The sequence below is a fragment of the Macrotis lagotis genome, chromosome 2, assembly GCF_037893015.1.
Source record: "Macrotis lagotis isolate mMagLag1 chromosome 2, bilby.v1.9.chrom.fasta, whole genome shotgun sequence".
In the NCBI taxonomy this organism is placed as follows: Eukaryota; Metazoa; Chordata; class Mammalia; order Peramelemorphia; family Peramelidae; genus Macrotis; species Macrotis lagotis.
Genome location: NC_133659.1, coordinates 226,265,851 through 226,283,486, shown reverse-complemented (window position 1 = coordinate 226,283,486; position 17,636 = coordinate 226,265,851). Strand labels below are relative to the sequence as shown.

General features: G+C 36.6%; 1 long non-coding RNA gene across 1 annotated transcript in view; it reads right to left on the bottom strand.

Annotated features, from left to right (window-relative positions):
* Positions 1–1,395: 1,395 nt before the first annotated feature.
* Positions 1,396–17,636, bottom strand: part of LOC141514302 (uncharacterized) — a 103,288-nt gene continuing 87,047 nt past the window's right edge. Inside the window, exons 2-5 of the long non-coding RNA XR_012475987.1 lie at positions 8,689–8,727; positions 3,037–3,080; positions 2,308–2,408; positions 1,396–1,436 (exon numbers count right to left, since the gene is read on the bottom strand). This is a non-coding gene — a long non-coding RNA (uncharacterized LOC141514302). The remainder of the gene's footprint in view (positions 1,437–2,307; positions 2,409–3,036; positions 3,081–8,688; positions 8,728–17,636) is intronic.

Below are 17,636 nucleotides of genomic sequence, written 5' to 3'. Positions count from 1 at the left end.
ATTCTGAGGCCAATTATAAAAATCAGATTGAGTAGTTCTCAGAAAAAACAGGGAATTTCCATGGGTACAGGTGTGTCCTAATATGAAAACAGAAGGTGAAGCGAAGCAGGAGATTGTGGAGTAGGCAATAAACTCATTGAGAAAGGAGAAAGAATGTCCTGGATTTTAGTAGATAACTAATGGAATTTAGATTGGGTGATGAATTTGGATGGAGAGAACTTCAGAGGATGAGAGCTTGCCAAATTATGGTGGTAGAAGGAAATTCTGGAAATGACAATGACAAATAAGGAATAATCTGACTCATCCCTTGAACCAGTGAATTGTGGGGGTAAGGAGTAGAGAAGGCAATATGAAGGAACAAGCAACAAGTAGTGGAACAGATTACCAAGAATGTCATGTCATTGGAGATGGGCAGGTTTCACAGACAGCCAACACATGGAAAGTGCATGGGAAAAGAAAGGTCTAAATTGATGGGAAGTTTGTTCATTTCGGACCAGAAGGGCAAAGGGTACTGTCAAAGAGCAGACAAATATGGAACAGGATACTGAGAAGGCATGGTGGAGATATATGAAGCTGAGACAAGGGAAGTGTGGGACATAGGAGGGGATTTGCTATTTGGCAGTTCAGGATCACAGGAATTGGGAGGATAAGAAGAGGTAGTTTGCTAACTACCAGACAGAATATCAGTAGATGGAGATGAATTCCACTGATGAGGGCAGATGAAAAGAATGCCTAGAATCTCAGGAAAGCCTGAGCTATTGGCATGACTTGTTTCTGAATCTTAAGGTACCCTCGTGAGGTGCTCAAATAAGTAGATGAGTTATAGGGGCTCAACCCTTAGACTTGCACAGACCTCAAAGCATTACATGTGTGTCAGCCAGTATTATTATAACTATGTATTATTAATTCCCATCCTGCTTCATCAATTTTTCTAGGCATAGGGTAGACCTAGTTCTCTAGTCTTCAGACAAACCCATACACAGCCAATATTTTCATTATTGAAGGAGAAAATAAATGCTCTAATGGGCAAATAACTGGAGTTAAGGATAATTCTGGTCTGATGATAATGAAATGACAGTCAGGGATTTGTCCCTATCCATTTACTATTCCCTTGTTATTCTTCATTCTAAAGAAAAATGATAGAAAGGTTTTTTTAAACTCAAATAAACAAATTCATAATGGCACAATTGATTCTTGATGAATCATTTACACAGTCAAATAGCACAGTACGTAAGAACATATGTACTTTAGCTATGTACAGATATGTATCTTGTCCTCTAAGAGTTTATAGGTTCTTTACCTTTTTGGTCCTGATTTATGATTTCTTCAGTGTGAGGGGACCTCAAGTACGGAAGCTTCGTTCTCCAGTGCACATCAACAATTTTTTTTATTCATTATTTTTTCCAATTAAAATTTGTTTTTCCTCCTTCCTCTTTCTATTTTGGAACCAAAACAGTAAAATGAAATTCTTTTAACGAATATTCCTAGTCAACAGAACATTAGGTCACATTCAAAAATATGTCCCCAGATTTTTCCTATTATTTCTATGTCAGGAGCTAAGTTGTATTCTTTGTCATTGGCTCTATGGAATCATGTTCAATCACTGATCAGAGTTCTTAAATCTTTCAAAGAAAAACTTTCTATACTTTATAGTCTTTTTATTGTTGCCTGGAGCACTGAGAGATTACATAACTTATTGATGATCATACACTATACCATGTTACTTTTTGTGTATTCATTTTTGCTCATAAAAATTTAGAGTATATGCCCTTTATTTAACAAATGTGAAAACTGAAGATTGTAGAAATTAAATGATTTGTTCCTTTGCCAGATCTTAAACAAGTCACATAATTTCTCCAAATTTTATACTTTATATATGTTATTTCATTTGATACTCATAACTATCCTCTAAATAGGTGCTATCAGTATTTCCATTTTTATAGATGAGGAAACTGAAGTGGATTGAGGTTAAATGACTTACCTAGGGTCACACAGCTATTAAGGTCTCCAAAATGGGGGTCTAGTTTTACCTTAGTGGAGTATGTGAGCTACCAATACAAGAAGAGGAAGATGAAAAGCTTCCCCCTACCTCCCTGCTAGCTCTTGAGTTTATCACAACTGCCCTTCCCCCATTTTCTCCCAATAAGTCTCCTCCAATTTTTATGCAAGATCCCAATTTCAAGAGTTGGCTCCTGAGAGTAGTTATTTAACCAAGTTGTTATCTGGGTACTCACAATAGTAGTTGGGCAGGTGCCATTTGCCCCCACAATTGCCCTAGCATACTCATCCTCTGCCTTTTCAAATCACCTTGCAGCAGCAGGAGTAGGAGCTCCTTGGAACTCCAGGCAATGACTGGTGAGGAAGAGCCTCACTTTCCCTCCTTTTTTGTTTTGGTGGGATAGAGTAAGCTGCACAGAATGAGCAGGAACAGATTATTTCATTCTTCAGAGGTCTCATATCATCTCTTTGCTACCAAACCATCCCAACCTCCCTTTCAAACTCTTCTATTACTTCTGAGGGCATCATTATTCTTCCAGTTGCCCAGGTTCCAAACTCAGTGTCATTTAACTTCACATGCTCCCTACTCCATAAAACCACTCATTTATTAATTTTGTCATTTTTACCTCCACCACATCTCATATCTGTTCACTTCTCTTTCCTGATACAGCCTCAACCCTTGTCCAGAGCCTTATCACCTCTTACCTAAATTACTATAATAGCCTTATTATCCACCTTGCCTCAAGTCTTTCCTTACTCTTCAATATAGTTGCTAAAATGATTTTCCTAAAGCATAATTCTGAGTAGGTTGCTTCCTTATTCAATAACGTCCAGGGCTTCCCTACTGATTTGAGGATCAAATATTATTTTATTCATAACTCATATTTTAAAATGTCTATTTTTGTATATTTTAAATACTGTACAAAATCATTAGTACTGTACATGTATTTAATTTACAAGTAAGTACATATACAAAGTAAGGCTGCCTGCTCAAAAAAAATTTAGGGGTGTTTGATCAAATAAACTTGGAGACCCTACCTTATGCAATGCTGCTGCTTCTGCATTCTCTCCCATTAGTTCATCTGCAAGTGAAATAATTTTGGCTAGTGGTGTGGAACAAAGATGAAGATTTTTCTCTGGCTTTGGTCCAGAGCATAGCTTTTTAGTCCATAGTTCCAAGATGCAGACTCCCTTTCCCTCACAATTGCCTTCCTCCAAATGATTTTGTATTACATTTACTATCTATCAATCTGTCTATATGTCTGTCTGTCTGTCTACCTATATTTTAATATTAGCCTCTGATAGAATGACAGGTACTAGAGTGCAGGGATTGTTTTGTTTTATCATTTTTATGCCCAGTGTCTAAGTTTAAAAAATTCTTGTTGATTAATACATATTTTTTACTTAGTGTCCATATATGTGAATCACTACATAGTCTCTAGAATCAGACTTCCTTGAAGGCAAGGGATGCTTCCCTTTTGAATTTCCATGTCTCAGAACATTGCTAGGCACATACTAGGCACTTAATAGATGTTTATTGAACATAAGTGAGACTATCACTGAGATAGGGGAAACATACAATAGGTAGAGCAGGTATACACGTGCCATACATTTTAGTGAACCAGGATTTCTTGATATTGCACTCATACCTGACCCTCTCCTTCCACAGGCAATATAAGCAAGATGACACCACAACAGTGCCAGGATAAGTGAGAAGTACATAAGAATTGAGAAGGTTATTTGATGAACAAATAAATTAGAGGTTCTTTTCAGGCATGATGAAATTTCCCTTCAAATGTCAAATCTATGGGGATCATACTGATTGAGATTTTTCTGCCCTTATCATCAAATGTTGTTGAAAATAGCTTTCAGGAATGGAACTTTTCATCTATGGTCTAAGAAATTAACATCAATCATTCACTGATCCACTAAGATACTCACTTTTTTCTTTGTTCCTCTCTCTCTCTTACAACCCCACCCACCCTAAATTTAGAAGGCAAGTAGCAGTCCATAAGACATTAGAAAACCTCTCATCACATTACTCACATATAACTCTTACCACTGCTTTTTTTGGTGAAGGATTACAAATCTATCTTGGTCTCTTTTCTTTTCTTTCTTGCTGTTTCTCTGTGTTTTCTCTGATACCAGTCTTAGACAAAGTTATTCACCAAGAAGCAGGCAGAGTGGCTGTGGTCTGAGAGAGGGATGCATCCCCTCTTTCTATACTATGACCCACCTCTTGCTCACTAAAAATGGCATGATAAATTACTCTGTCTAAGCTTAATACACTTGGAGAAGTTTGCTCACTGACTATAATTAATACACTCGGGAAAACATGCACCTAGAGTTTTGTATATCACCATAGAGATTCTTCTTTAGGAGTGTCCATGTATACATATCCATTTCCTCTCATTTTCTTGCTTCAACAAAGTAAAAAAAAATGTATTAAACCTAGCTCTTTTTTGCATAACTTAGGATAGGACAAGTCAAAGATTTCATCAAGAAACCTAGGAGTCACTGAGGACATATTAGCTGAGCAAACTACCTGGTAAGATCTTCTTAACTTCTGAGCAGTACCTATGTGATTTTGCTGAGTGAGCAATATAGGATCAGAAATTATGAAAACTATAATCAGTAATTTTTGTTACAGGAAAAGTCTCACAAGTTGATCTAGGATCAAGAAACAATCATTCTCATTTTAAGGGGAGAACCAGGATTCTAGTGCTAGGTTACTCCCAATAATAATTAATCATGATAACTGAATAAATGTGAATAAAAAAAGAATTTATTAAACATTTCCTAGTCACTGTGCTAAATGCTGGGGATACAGTATATTGTATTGCTCTGGAGGAGCTTACATACTAATAGGGAAAGACAACACATATGGGAGTGGTGGACAGAAAAGGAAAGGTAGAAAAGGAATAAAGAGAGGAAGGCTGAGTGGGTATGTATATAGAAGTATAGTAAGAAGTGAACAGTTAGATCATTGAAGGGCTAACTGGGATGTGAAAATACATCATAGTCTAGTGGTTAAACTATTTTGAACTTACTCAAATACTAATCAGTTGTGTTGGAACCAAAGTTATATATTCCAAAAATAAGTGTGTTAACTTCCTGAGACACTAAGAATAAAAATTCTAGAGGTCTACATGCAGAGGTCAAGGTCCAGTGTGGAGGGTACTGGTCCAGGTAGAGGAAAAAAAAGTAGTAGAGACTAGAAAACAGTAAGATGGTTATATAGAATGTGAAGGTGAAATAAGTTTTGTTACCTAGCATCAGTCAATAGATAATGGGGTGGGGTGGCTAGGTGGTGTAGTGGATAAAACACTGGCCCTGGAGTCAGGAGTACCTGGGTTCAAATCCAGTCTCAGACACTTAATAATTACCTAGCTGTGTGGCCTTGGGCAAGCTACTTAACCCCGTTTGCCTTGCAAAAAAACCCCTTAAAATAGATAATGGGGACTAAGGGTTTAAATTAAATTCAATAATCAATCAGTTGGCTTGGGCCTTAGTACAGGAGCTCCAAAAACCAAGTAGGTTGACTTTCCCAAAGAATAGGGACATAGAATATAGAAGTCCAGAAGATATTAGTACAAGGGGGAGAAGAGTAGAAATGCCTCACAGGTAATAATATGGCCTATATGGACAGCTGGATGACTGAATCAGATGTGAAGATGAAGCATGATGCTCTACTCTATTATTGTTTCTGCACTCCTGAAGAACTTTAAGTGCTGCCAGAGTCTTTTAAATTGAGCACCCTGGACAGAGCTCCAGACACCCTGCCCTAGTTATAGCTCTTGAAATGACCATGAATGAATTGGCTCTATTCCATTGCTGCTTGGTCCATGCTTATCTAGGGTGGGGGTGGATGGAGTAGGTTAGGGAAGAATTCAGGTTATGGTTTTTGATGTTATTTGGACTCTTTTAGTATTTACTACTCAATACAATTGTTCTGGCTGGATGAGTTCTGGGGGAAAAAGTATCAGATGAGTATACTGGTAGGATATAGAGTGAGTGAAATAAAGACTTTTGTCACTGTAACAACATCCAAATCTTTCTTAGTTTTATTGTCAAGGAAATTAGGATGTTATATATAGCATACTATAACAAAAGATTTCACCAATAGTGGTCAATCAGGACTATCACCAAGTCCTTAAGTTTCCAAACACTCTAGTTTTCTGCCCTACCTTGTTTTGTTTGCTAGATGCTCTCACAGATTATTTAGCTAGCTCTTTGCAATTATTCTTTGCAATTAGAATCTTCTTCCTAGAATATTATTTGAAGAGGGCTTTGAGGTAAACTATTGAAAGGCAGGCTCCTATTTAATCAGATTCTATTTAATTGAGGTAAAGAACAGCTGTTTTTAAGATACAACAAACACAGGCAGCTATTCTGAACAGTATATTCTCAAGGCTCAAATTCCAAAAACCTCAGGTTCTTATTGTCTATTTCTCATCATCTTTTTCTTTCTCTCTCCTTTTTTCCCTCTTCCACAAGAGGATTTTGTTTTTGTTTTTGCTTTTTGTTTTTTTAGGTTTTTGTGAGGCAAACAGGGTTAAGTGGCTTGCCCAAGGCCACACAGCTAGGTAATTATTAAGTGTCTGAGATCGGATTTGAACCCAGGTACCCCTGACTCCAGGGCAGGTGCTTTATCCACTGCACCACCTAGCCACCCCTCACAAGAGGATTTAAAAGAAGCAAATTTAGAAGAGGGGAGGGAAATTGTACATAGACACATGTTGCACAGTTGTATGTGTTTAAGATCAGGTTAAGGACATCTTTTTTTTTTAAGTTTTTGCAAGGCAAACTGGGTTAAGTGGCTTGCCCAAGGTCACACAGCTAGGTAATTATTAAGTGTCTGAGACCGGATTTGAACCCAGGTACTCCTGACTCCAGGGCCGGTGCTTTATCCACTATGGCACCTAGCCGCCCCAGGACATCATATATATATATATATATATATATATATATGCCCAATTTTAGGAAAAACCTAATTCATAAAAACTTGAACTTACAAACATAAGCCATAAGGCAATAATTAGGTTACCTTAGTAAGATCATTGCTTTAGATCTAGAAGGGACTTTAGACAGAAATCAACTAGTCCAACCTATTCATTTTATAGATGAAGAAACTAAGAACCAGGGTGATTAAGTGACTTGCCCAAATTTGCACAGGTTGTAAGCATTGGTAGCATAATTTGAACCCAGGTCCAGAGTCTTTCCATGTTGTTTTTTTTTTACAAAAGATTTTATTCTGGGATTCTTTTAGATCCCCTATGCCTTATTCTCTTAAGATGTTATTTATTGATAAAAACTATTTTATAAATGAAAATTTAAGAAGTATAATTATATAAAAGCAATGTATAATTGTCCCCAGAAACAATGGCTTTAAGGGCACTGAGACTATCATAAAATCTGAGGATACAGTAGTATTTATTGTATTTCTACTGATAAGAAATTGTAACAAATGTGTGTCTACTGTCAATGTAGGCAACTCTCTTGAATGTATTACCTTAAGGAAATGTGTCAATAGTCCCAATTATTCTCCAAATATATATTTTATGTCATTATCAAGAAAATTATCAGGAAATTAAAGAAAGGAACTTCTTAAAACACACAAGACCTCTCAGAAACCTCTGAGTTCACTATATATATGAACACTAATACCTCTACAATGAATGATTGGCTGGATGGTTGAAGAAGAGCAGAAATTTGAGGAGCTTTTTCAGCGTGAGCACTTACTGTTGTAGCAACTCCCTCTATTAATGTAGATTTGTACATGAGATGCTGAGAGGTCAAGTGACTTGTCTGTGTCTACCAATGAAGTAACAGACTGGTTTTAACAAATAAAAATAATTGTAATGTTGTCAATACTTGAACTTGAAACAGAACTTGAACTCAGGTCTCCCTGCCTCCAAAGTCAGCCAACTATGTCTTTTGAGTAGAATATATCTATTGGAAAATCATTCTTATGCGGTTCAACCTATATCACTCAAATTTAATCCCAACACACACAATCTAGATTGCTAGAATGTGACTGTCTTCCAGGAAATACTGTATGGGTGAGGATACCCTGCTTTAGTTATTGATATTACATAGTCAGTCCTCAATGATACATGACAATATAAGGAATACAGTTAATCCAAAGGAAATCATTGAAAAACTAACTTCTTTGGCATTTAGTTGATGGTTGTTGAGGGAACCTGCCTTCCTGCCAGGTGAACCCTAGGATCTATTTGGGATCTGAGAATGTGTCATTTTGAGTACAGACCAGTCACTCATTGAGTGGTACACAGTGCCAAAAAGACTGATGGAAGGTGCCTGGGGGAAAACCAATAAATGCTGCTGGAAGAAAATTGAATTTCCAGAATAATTTCAAATTCAACAAACCCCCTTTAATTCCTTCCTTATTTCTCTCCCCAGCTCTGCCCCTGTGGGGTTACCAATTCCTTAGTCTTGCTTGAAAAATTTCTGGTGAGAGCTAGGTGGAGAGTGAGGAAATTTCATGGGGAGATTCAGAAATACTATCTCCTCAGGCTTCTGGTTCTGCCCCCAACCTTCTCCTCCTAGAAATAAATGGGGAATCCCAGAAATTCTGGGAATTCATTATCAGTAGATCTCAGAAAAGTACAACATCACACCTGTCAAAAACAATCCTCCAAAAAACAATAAAAGAGAAAGTCTGTATACCTTTGATTCAGCCAATTATCCCTTGGGGCACTCTGGACTCTAAGAAAGAAAAAAAGAGAAGGAAGAAAGAATTACAATCAATGGTTATAAACATGAACTTGGTTGCCTGAGATGCTATTTGATCACTGCCTAGTAAAGTTTGGAACAGGAAGTATTATATCCCTAGGAGTTCTCGGAAACCTGCCCAGGTTAAACTCGTTGCTGTCAGGATTTCAAGTATGGCTGGAAATGGACATTTTACTTAACAGGCAAAGACAAAGGAAAACAACATTTTGGAACCATCATTTAGATTTTCCAAATTTATTTTCTTTCCAACTCTGGGAAGGCTGCTTTGTTTTGCTTTTCTTTTCCCCAGTCTTGGATAAGATAGCTGTTATGTCAAGGATCTACTCTGCAGATTTGCTTATGGCAAATGATGAAGCCCAAGTTGGATTTTTATTGCTATTCAACATATGTCTAGCTTAATTCCTTCAGCTCTCAGTGTATACTTATAAAATACTAGCTGATTTTAATATATCTTAATAAGCAAAACATTATCAGAAAGATAAAATGTTCTGTTCTTGCTATTAAAAATCATATGATAAACTCTAAATCTGACCAAATTATTTTTTCATCTCCTATTGTTTTGAATTATTTGTATTATTACTTGACACCAGTGGTATGGGAAATTGTAGGGCATCCAAAGTTTGCTAAGATGATAGCAACAACAACAACAACAACAACAATAATAATAATACTATGATAAATGACTGTGATGTCATCATTCTGAGAAACTGCTGACTCAGAAATTGTTTCCACCACTATTACTTACACAATCTAGATCCTAGCCAAATTGGCTTCTTTGCTATTCTCCAGTATTTCCTCTCCTACATTAATGACTTCATACAAGGTGTCTCTTATGCTTAGAAAGTTTTTCCCTTAATCCCTTAAAATCTCTAGTTCCTTTGCTCAGAGCAAGAATAGCTTCTTAAACAGACCATTCCCAATATTACCCACCAGAAACTAATTTTTATATACTTTATATTATATCTGTACATATTTCCCCAGTAGAAGGTAAAGTAAATGTAAATCTAATTAATAGTAGGTATTGTTTCTGGGTGAGTTGTTTTTTTTCTTTTGGGGGGGGGGTGTCTTTGTATTTCAATGCCTAATTCCTTCACACATACTTAATGAATTGAATCAGGAGATAATTCCTAGTGAGTTATCTAAGACTTTGAAAGATAAAGTGAGTTAACTTCTCTTCTTGGCTAGTATCAGAGATGGGATCTGACTTCAAGTCCCATCCTGCTTACCAACACTGATGATGCATTAAGTTTTGAAAACTATTTCTCTTAGATGTGGAAAAATTGTGACACTAATATACTTTTGGTGGCATTGTGAACTGATCCAACCATTCTGGAGAGCAATTTGAAATTATGCCCAAATGGCTTATAAAACTATGCCAAACCCTATGATATATAATACCACTACTAGATCTGAATCTTAAAGAGAATTTTTATTTTTAAAAAAGGGAAAGGATCTATTTATATAAAAATATTTATAGCAGATCTATCTATCTATCTATCTATCTATCTATATATATATAGGCAAAGAAAGAATTAGAAATTAGAGACTTAGAGAATGCCCATTAAATAGGAAATGTCTGAACAAATTGTGATATAGGATTGAAAGGGAATACTATTGTCCTAAAGAGATGAAGAGCAGGATAATTTCAGAAAAAAAAACTGGGAAAGACTTAAAAAAACTGATGTAAAATGAAGTGAGGAGAACATTGTACACAGTAATAGCAATACTGTATGATGATCAACTATGAATGACTTAGATATTCTCAGCAATACAATGATTCAAGACAATTCCAAAGGTCTCTAAAGGCTATCAACTCCAGAAAAAGAACTGATGGAGTCTGAATGCAGATTGAAGCAAACTATTTTTCACTTTCTTTTTTTTCCCCATAGTTTCCCCCCTTTGGTCTGTGTCTTCTTTCACATGACTAGTATGAAAATCATCTTCATGTACACATGGAAGGGAGGACCTCAACTTTCTGAGGGCAGGGAATCACAGAAGTAACAGGAGGAAGGATGCTAAAGGCCAATGTTCCCACAATTCTAAATTCAAATATTAATTCATTTTTTGGTCCTGTCTGTACTGCTGACCCCAAAGTGTTTCCTATTTTAATAAAATTGAAAGCAGAATAGTATAGAAGCTAGAACTCTGTGTCAAGAGTCAGAGGACTCAGATTCAAATTTTAGCTTGTTACTTGAAGATGCTGTATACATGTGAGTTCTGATTATTACTTTTGTGACCTCAGACACATAGTTTCACTTCTCTTTCCTAATCTTTAAGATGAGAGACGTGAGACTTGAAAGAGATGATTTCTAAGGTGACTTACCCTGTCCTGAATCACTGCATAGCTCAATGAAACTATGAGATATAAGATATGCAGTGTTATCTAAGATGGATAATGTTCTGACAAAAGGTGATCCACAGGAGAAAGAAAAGGCAAACCAATCTAGTATATTTGCCAAGAAAACCCCATGGACATTATTAAGATGTTATGAGTCCCTCAGGTCAGAAAGTGTCTAATACATTACAGGGAAGAACAGAGGCCAACTATAAATAGTTCTAGCAATGAATATGAAGTTGGATAGGCTTTGGGAGATAGAGGAGGATAGAAAGGTCTGAAATGTTACGGTTTATGGGGTCACAAAAAAATTGGGCATGACTGAATGACTGAACATGAACAGCAAAAAGATGCCTTATAGTTCTAAATAACTGGGATTCTGCTTGCTAAACACAAGGCTTTCTTCTGTTCCCTTCCTCCTAATAAACATAAGCCTCTTGCTCTTATATGCCTCTAATTTTCTAGACTTTCTTTTAATTTTTCTATATACCCAACTGTATCTTTTCATCAAGAAGGTTACACAAACTATAAAGGACTGTTGAGGTTGACCTCATCCTTATTTTGTGTAACAGTGGCAAAGAGCCAGAGAAACTTCTCCAACTACAGTCTGCCAATGCTTCCTTTCAGTGCTTCTTATTTTCCCTTGGATCTCTCAAGGGTCCCTGAGGGCTGAGAATATATTTATCATGATATTTGTTCAAAGCAAACATTTTGGTAATCCAACTGTAGAAATGAAACTCAAAGAATGATAAACATCTCAATCCCACAGATGCTCAAGTGTTTCAGAACTCACTGAGTAAGAATGAATTTCAGGAGGTCTTTTTGGTATAACTTCTTGTCTGCCAAGGAGTCCAACTCTTTAATTTAATTAGTATTTATCCTATTTTTCTAAAAATCTTCAAATTGGAGCTGTCCTGGTATCAACTGTATTTCATGGTCACATTTAATTCAACTCAAAGAGTTAAGTTTAGGATACCATATTAGATGATAAAGACAAAGATAAAAAAATATTGATTCCTGCCCTCATGAAGCTTACAGTCTGGAGATGAGAATTTCTTAAGAGCCAATTCAATTTTATAACTATAATGAAAAAAAATAAGAAATTTTTGATTGATATATTTTGTTTTTACAACACCTTTATTTTGAAAATATCTCTTCTTTTTTTCTACCCAATGATCCTTGAAACAAATAATTTTAAAAGATAAAAAAAGAGCAGTTTAGCAAAACTAGCCAAAAACAAACCATGGTTCCCCATCTCTTCAAAGAAAAGAGGAAAGCATCTTGTTGCAATCTCATCTTTTGTGGAGCTTTTGTGTGAGCACAGAGGTAAGTTGCCTATCTCAAGTAGAATCAGAGGAATGCATTAAGATGGAGTGTGAATATACTTGCATTTTTGGAGAGGGTAATTGACTCCTCCATTTCCCCTCCCAAGTCTCCATTCCTTGCTGCTATGCTCCCCATCTAACACACACTTACCCTATTCTGAGGAGGGGTGGAGAGGAAAAGATGCCTAGGATTCATTCGTTCCTCCTCTGTGGGCCCTACTAAGGACATCACTCTGAGCATGCTCAGTCAGTCCGGAGGAAGCTTGTCTCATGTTGAGGCAACTGGAGCTGATTCTCAGTCTCACTGTTAGCAAACACTGCTCTCAGCTGCTCAGCAGGATAATCAATTATGGGAATTTTTGCCTCAATGAATCAGAGTCATGGAGGAGCACATCTCATTAGACCAGTGGTGCTGACTTCCATTAGTGCTCTTGTGGTGAAACCCTTCAGCAAAGCTCAAACAGAGCTAGACACATTTACCAAGCTTAAAGGATCTCCATATTTCCCAACCTCACCTCAAACTAAAGTCTTTCAAACTGCAAACTCTTCTCAAGGGAGCTCTTTGAGGGCAGTGATAGTCCTGAAAAGCAAGATGGTTCTCTATTTCCTGGATATACGATAAACATCTACCTGGGAAAGGCTCAGATTTGAACTACTATTTTGAGCAATGAGATTGAATCTCTTTGTAAGTATATATCTACTAAAATATTATAGCAAAATTTAATGCTTGTCAAAGACTCAACCCTCCCACATAAACATTATTGTATTCAGTTCCCTTAATGTTCTCCAATTATTTCTTCCAAACTATAAGCAATGTGTTGTGAAGGATTGCTGATCTAGGGAACACAGATCATTTCAACCCTGACAATCCATTAGCTGAAATTAAAAGAAGTAAGGGACTTTAGGGGAATCAGGGTTAGGGTGTGGCTCCTTTCAGATTTTGATTAGCTCATTTGCATAGGATAGTCTAGGAAATTAAAGAATTGGCAGAGATTTTCCTCTTATTGGTATTAGCTTCATTGGCAGTTTAAAAGCAGAGATATGGAGCTCCAGTCAGTTGAGTGGGGCAAAAAGCCACCTATGGGAGAAATCAGCTGTTGAGAACTTCCTTCTTAACCTTTTGGTTTGGATCTCTCAGTATGAATAATGAAGGGAGGAAGAACAGGACATTATCAACTTAGGACTTTATCAACACTTATAGCAGAAGCACATAGCTATAGAAGTCTAACTTTTGATTTTGTATGTTTCTGATTGTGAGATAGAGCCAAATAAAATGATCTTGAAATTTATAATTTCTATTATCTTTTTTAATTCCTGCTGACAAGAATAAGCAAAACTAAACTACAATGTCTTTTAGTTACATTACCTTAATTCTTCTCTTGCATTTTTAGATTTTTAAATTTTATTTCATATTATCTTAAAATATCTAAACTTATAAATACATGTGTGTATAATATATTATATATGTATATATATGTAAGTATGCATATGATAGATAAATAATAATATCTCTCACAAAATTATATCTCTCACAAACACATCTCCATTTCAAAAATTTGATGGATTTGTGATCTCATCAATGTTGGTAATATTTACATCGGGTCATTTTTGTAACCCATCCATTCCATATCATCTTCTGTGGATCTAGTCTATGATCTTACATAATAAGCCTTTCATGGAAGGACTAATCAATGTGCCAGTATTTTCCTTCTGATTTTTTTAAACATTATATAAGTACCAATGGAGTGCACAGCTATGTGCACTGTTATGCTTCTCTTATTACATGACTGGTCCACTTCCTCTCCTGATCATATATTTATTCGGTGATGATTTAATGCTACATTTCATAGGATAATAGTTTTTTGAGCTGGAAGGGATGTTACAGGCCATCTAGTCTGGCTGCCTCATTCTATAGATGAGAAAATTGAGGCTTAGAGAGGTTAAGTAATTTGTTGAAGATATCTCAGGTAATAAATGGTAGTGAAATGACTTAAACCAAAGTGGCAGAATCAAACTCAAATTTTATGATTACAGATTCAGCATCCTTTTTACTGTATTATACTTTCTTTTGGAATATAATTCTTTGTTAGCAATATACTGAAGTCCATTTGCACTCAAAATGTATCTACCACTATTCATACATATACGGGGAGGGCACATCACTGGAAACTACAAGTGGAACTAAGCAGGTGATGATTTCAGATTCTTCTTAGAGTGTAGTATTTCCAGTACACCTGATGAGAGGTAAGGCAAAAATTCTCTTGCAAGGAATAGATGCAGAAAGATTTGTTTGAGGTGTTGGAAGAGAGAGAGGAAAATGTAAATGGAGGCAGGAAGCTGTCTTACAAGCTAAGCCTGTCTCTTGCAACCACTAAAAAAGAGGTTTTCCCTCTTCAGTACAATAGCAACTAACATTCTTCTGATTATAGTTCCTATCTTTAGAAGTCATTGTTACAAGACCTCAAAATTTCCAGATCTAGTGCTAGGATGCAACACCTTTCTGGCCCTGAGGCTTCTGAATTTTATTGTTGGACAAGTTGCTAACATAGATTTTATTGTCAGACAGTTTGCTAACATCCATTTACCAGCCTTAGTTTGCTATAGTTTGCTGATGTAGCAGCACCAGTGAATGCCTAGAAAGTGGACTTGCATGTCCATTTTTTTCTTGTGGTTATGGGCTAATACGCCAGCGAAGAAAGCTGAGTCAAGAAAGTTTAAACTTACAATTCCTGGAAGTTTGGGTAACAATTTAGGAGCTTCTTAGTTTTTATTGTTAACCTTTTAAAAATTATCATTTTAAGCACATGTCCTTTTGTAGTAATATTAGATCACATGATCAACTAAATGGGGGCTTAGGGTGAATGAGTGAAGACGGTGACAATGAATGCATTCTATTCTAAGGGCTAGAATATGGTAACAGGATACACGAAATACACACACACACACACACACAGAAAATATACATTCTGTTATAAAGAGGAAACTGAATCAAAAGCTTTTTAGAGGCAATACATAATCACACTGAGATCTATGCCCATCTTTAAGTCAGTTGTGTAATTGTGAAGATGTAATTTATTCTAGAATATTATTTATTCATTTGTTGTTGTTCAGTCATTTTTCAGACATGTCCAACTCTTTGTGACCTCTTTCAGGTTTTCTTGGCCAAGATATTGAAGTAGTTTGCCATTTTCTTCTCTAGTTCATTTCACAGATGGGGCAAACAGGGTTAAATGACTTATTCATTCTGAGGTCAGAGTGGAATTCAGAAAGATAAGTCTTTATCATAAAGAATGTGATCCACCCGTGACAGACCTGGTGGTGTTGGAACACAGACTGAAGCACATTTATTATTATTATTTTTTGGGGGGGGGAGTTGCAGGGCAAATGGGGTTGGGTGACTTGCCCAGGGTAACACAGCTGGGTGATTATTGGGTGTCTGAGGCCGGATTTGAACCTGGGTGCTCCTGGCTCCAGGACCGGTGCTCTGTCCACTGTACCACCTAACCACCCCTATTATTATTATTATTTTTTTTAATTTAATTTTTTTTTGCAGGGCAATGGGGCTGGGGTGACTTGCCCAGGGTCGCACAGCTGGGTGATTGTTGGGCATCTGGGGCCGGATTTGAGTTTGGGTGCTCCTCACTCCAGGGCTGGTGCTCTGTCCACTGCACCACCTAACTGCTCCTATTATTGTTATTATTATTTTTAATTTTAATTTTAATTTTTTTCTCTTTATTTTATGGCATATGAGGGTCTATATTTTTTGGGGGAGGGGGTATTATGTTTACTCTTAAACAAGAATATTTTAGTAATGTATAAAAAAAACCCCATCATTTGTGCAGAAAGATAAGTCTTCCTGACTCCAGGCCTGGCATTCTATCCACTGATCCATCTAACTGCCTATTATGAAAGCGTGCCTATTCCCTTCTCATGCCTGCTTTAAGGATGCATTAATATACATTTATACATATACATGTATATATTTGCATCCATGCATGTGCATTATTTTCATAAAAAGTTTATAGAACTGAGAAAGTAGACATGGATGGTAGTTACTGAAATTTTCTCTACTGACTTCAGTAATAATTATATTCTTTATTTTCTCCAAACATTGTGTCTTCTTTTTCAGGTTTTTTGAAAACTGATCTTTCAGTACTTTTGCCTCTAAGGCAGGTCTCTTTTGTGTATATATATATATATATATATATATATATATATATATATATATACACACACATGATCTAGGCTGGCAAGTCTAGTTTGATACTGATACTGATATGTCTGGGAGATAATTTTTGACAGAGACTCTTGGAGCTGGAATACACCTTAGAAATGACCTAGTTCAATTCCCTAATTTTGCAGAGGAGCCTGAGGTTCAGTAAGGTTAAATGACTTCTGCAAGATTACAAAAATAATTATCATGGAACCAGGAATATTATGAACTTTTCTTTTTTGATACTGAGAACCTTGAACAAATCACTTAAGTTCTCTAGACCTTGGTTTCATCTGTGAAATGAGGAAGTTGAATAAGGTAATGTCTGAGCTTCCTTTCATAAGAATCTTTGATGAAAATCTTTTGTTTCTGGTTTATGTGAATCCCCTGCTCAAAAATCTTATATGAGCTTCCATTAATACAAGAATAAAACAAGAGTCTGGTACTGAACAATCTTCATAGAGTCTAGTTCAACCTTATTTTATACTAGGGCTTTACTTGAAACCAATAACTTGGTCATGATGGATTATTAGCTGTCCCCCAACTTGGTGCCCCATTTCCTGCCTCTGGGCATGGGCAGAGGCCATCCCCCAAGTCTGGGATGTGCTCTGTCCCAACCTCTGCCTCTAAGAATATCTGTCTTCCTTCAAGGTCACCTCAAATGTGATCCCCTGTCCTCCATCCCTAATTACCAGTGCTTGCTTTCTCCCTAATTTGCCCTGTTATACTTTTTTTTTTTAGGTTTTTTGCAAGGCAAATGGGGTTAAGTGGCTTGCCCAAGGCCACACAGCTAGGTAATTAAGTGTCTGAGACTGGATTTGAACCCAGGTACTCCTGACTCCAAGGCTGGTGCTCTGTCCACTGTGCCACCTAGTAGCCCCTCCCTGTTATACTTTTTGTGACCATTTATATCCCCTATTTTGTCATAATCTTTGTAGATAGAGCACGATAGTTTGCATGCAGCAAGTGCTTAGTAATGTTTACTGAATTTTATGTTGGCAATGAGTAT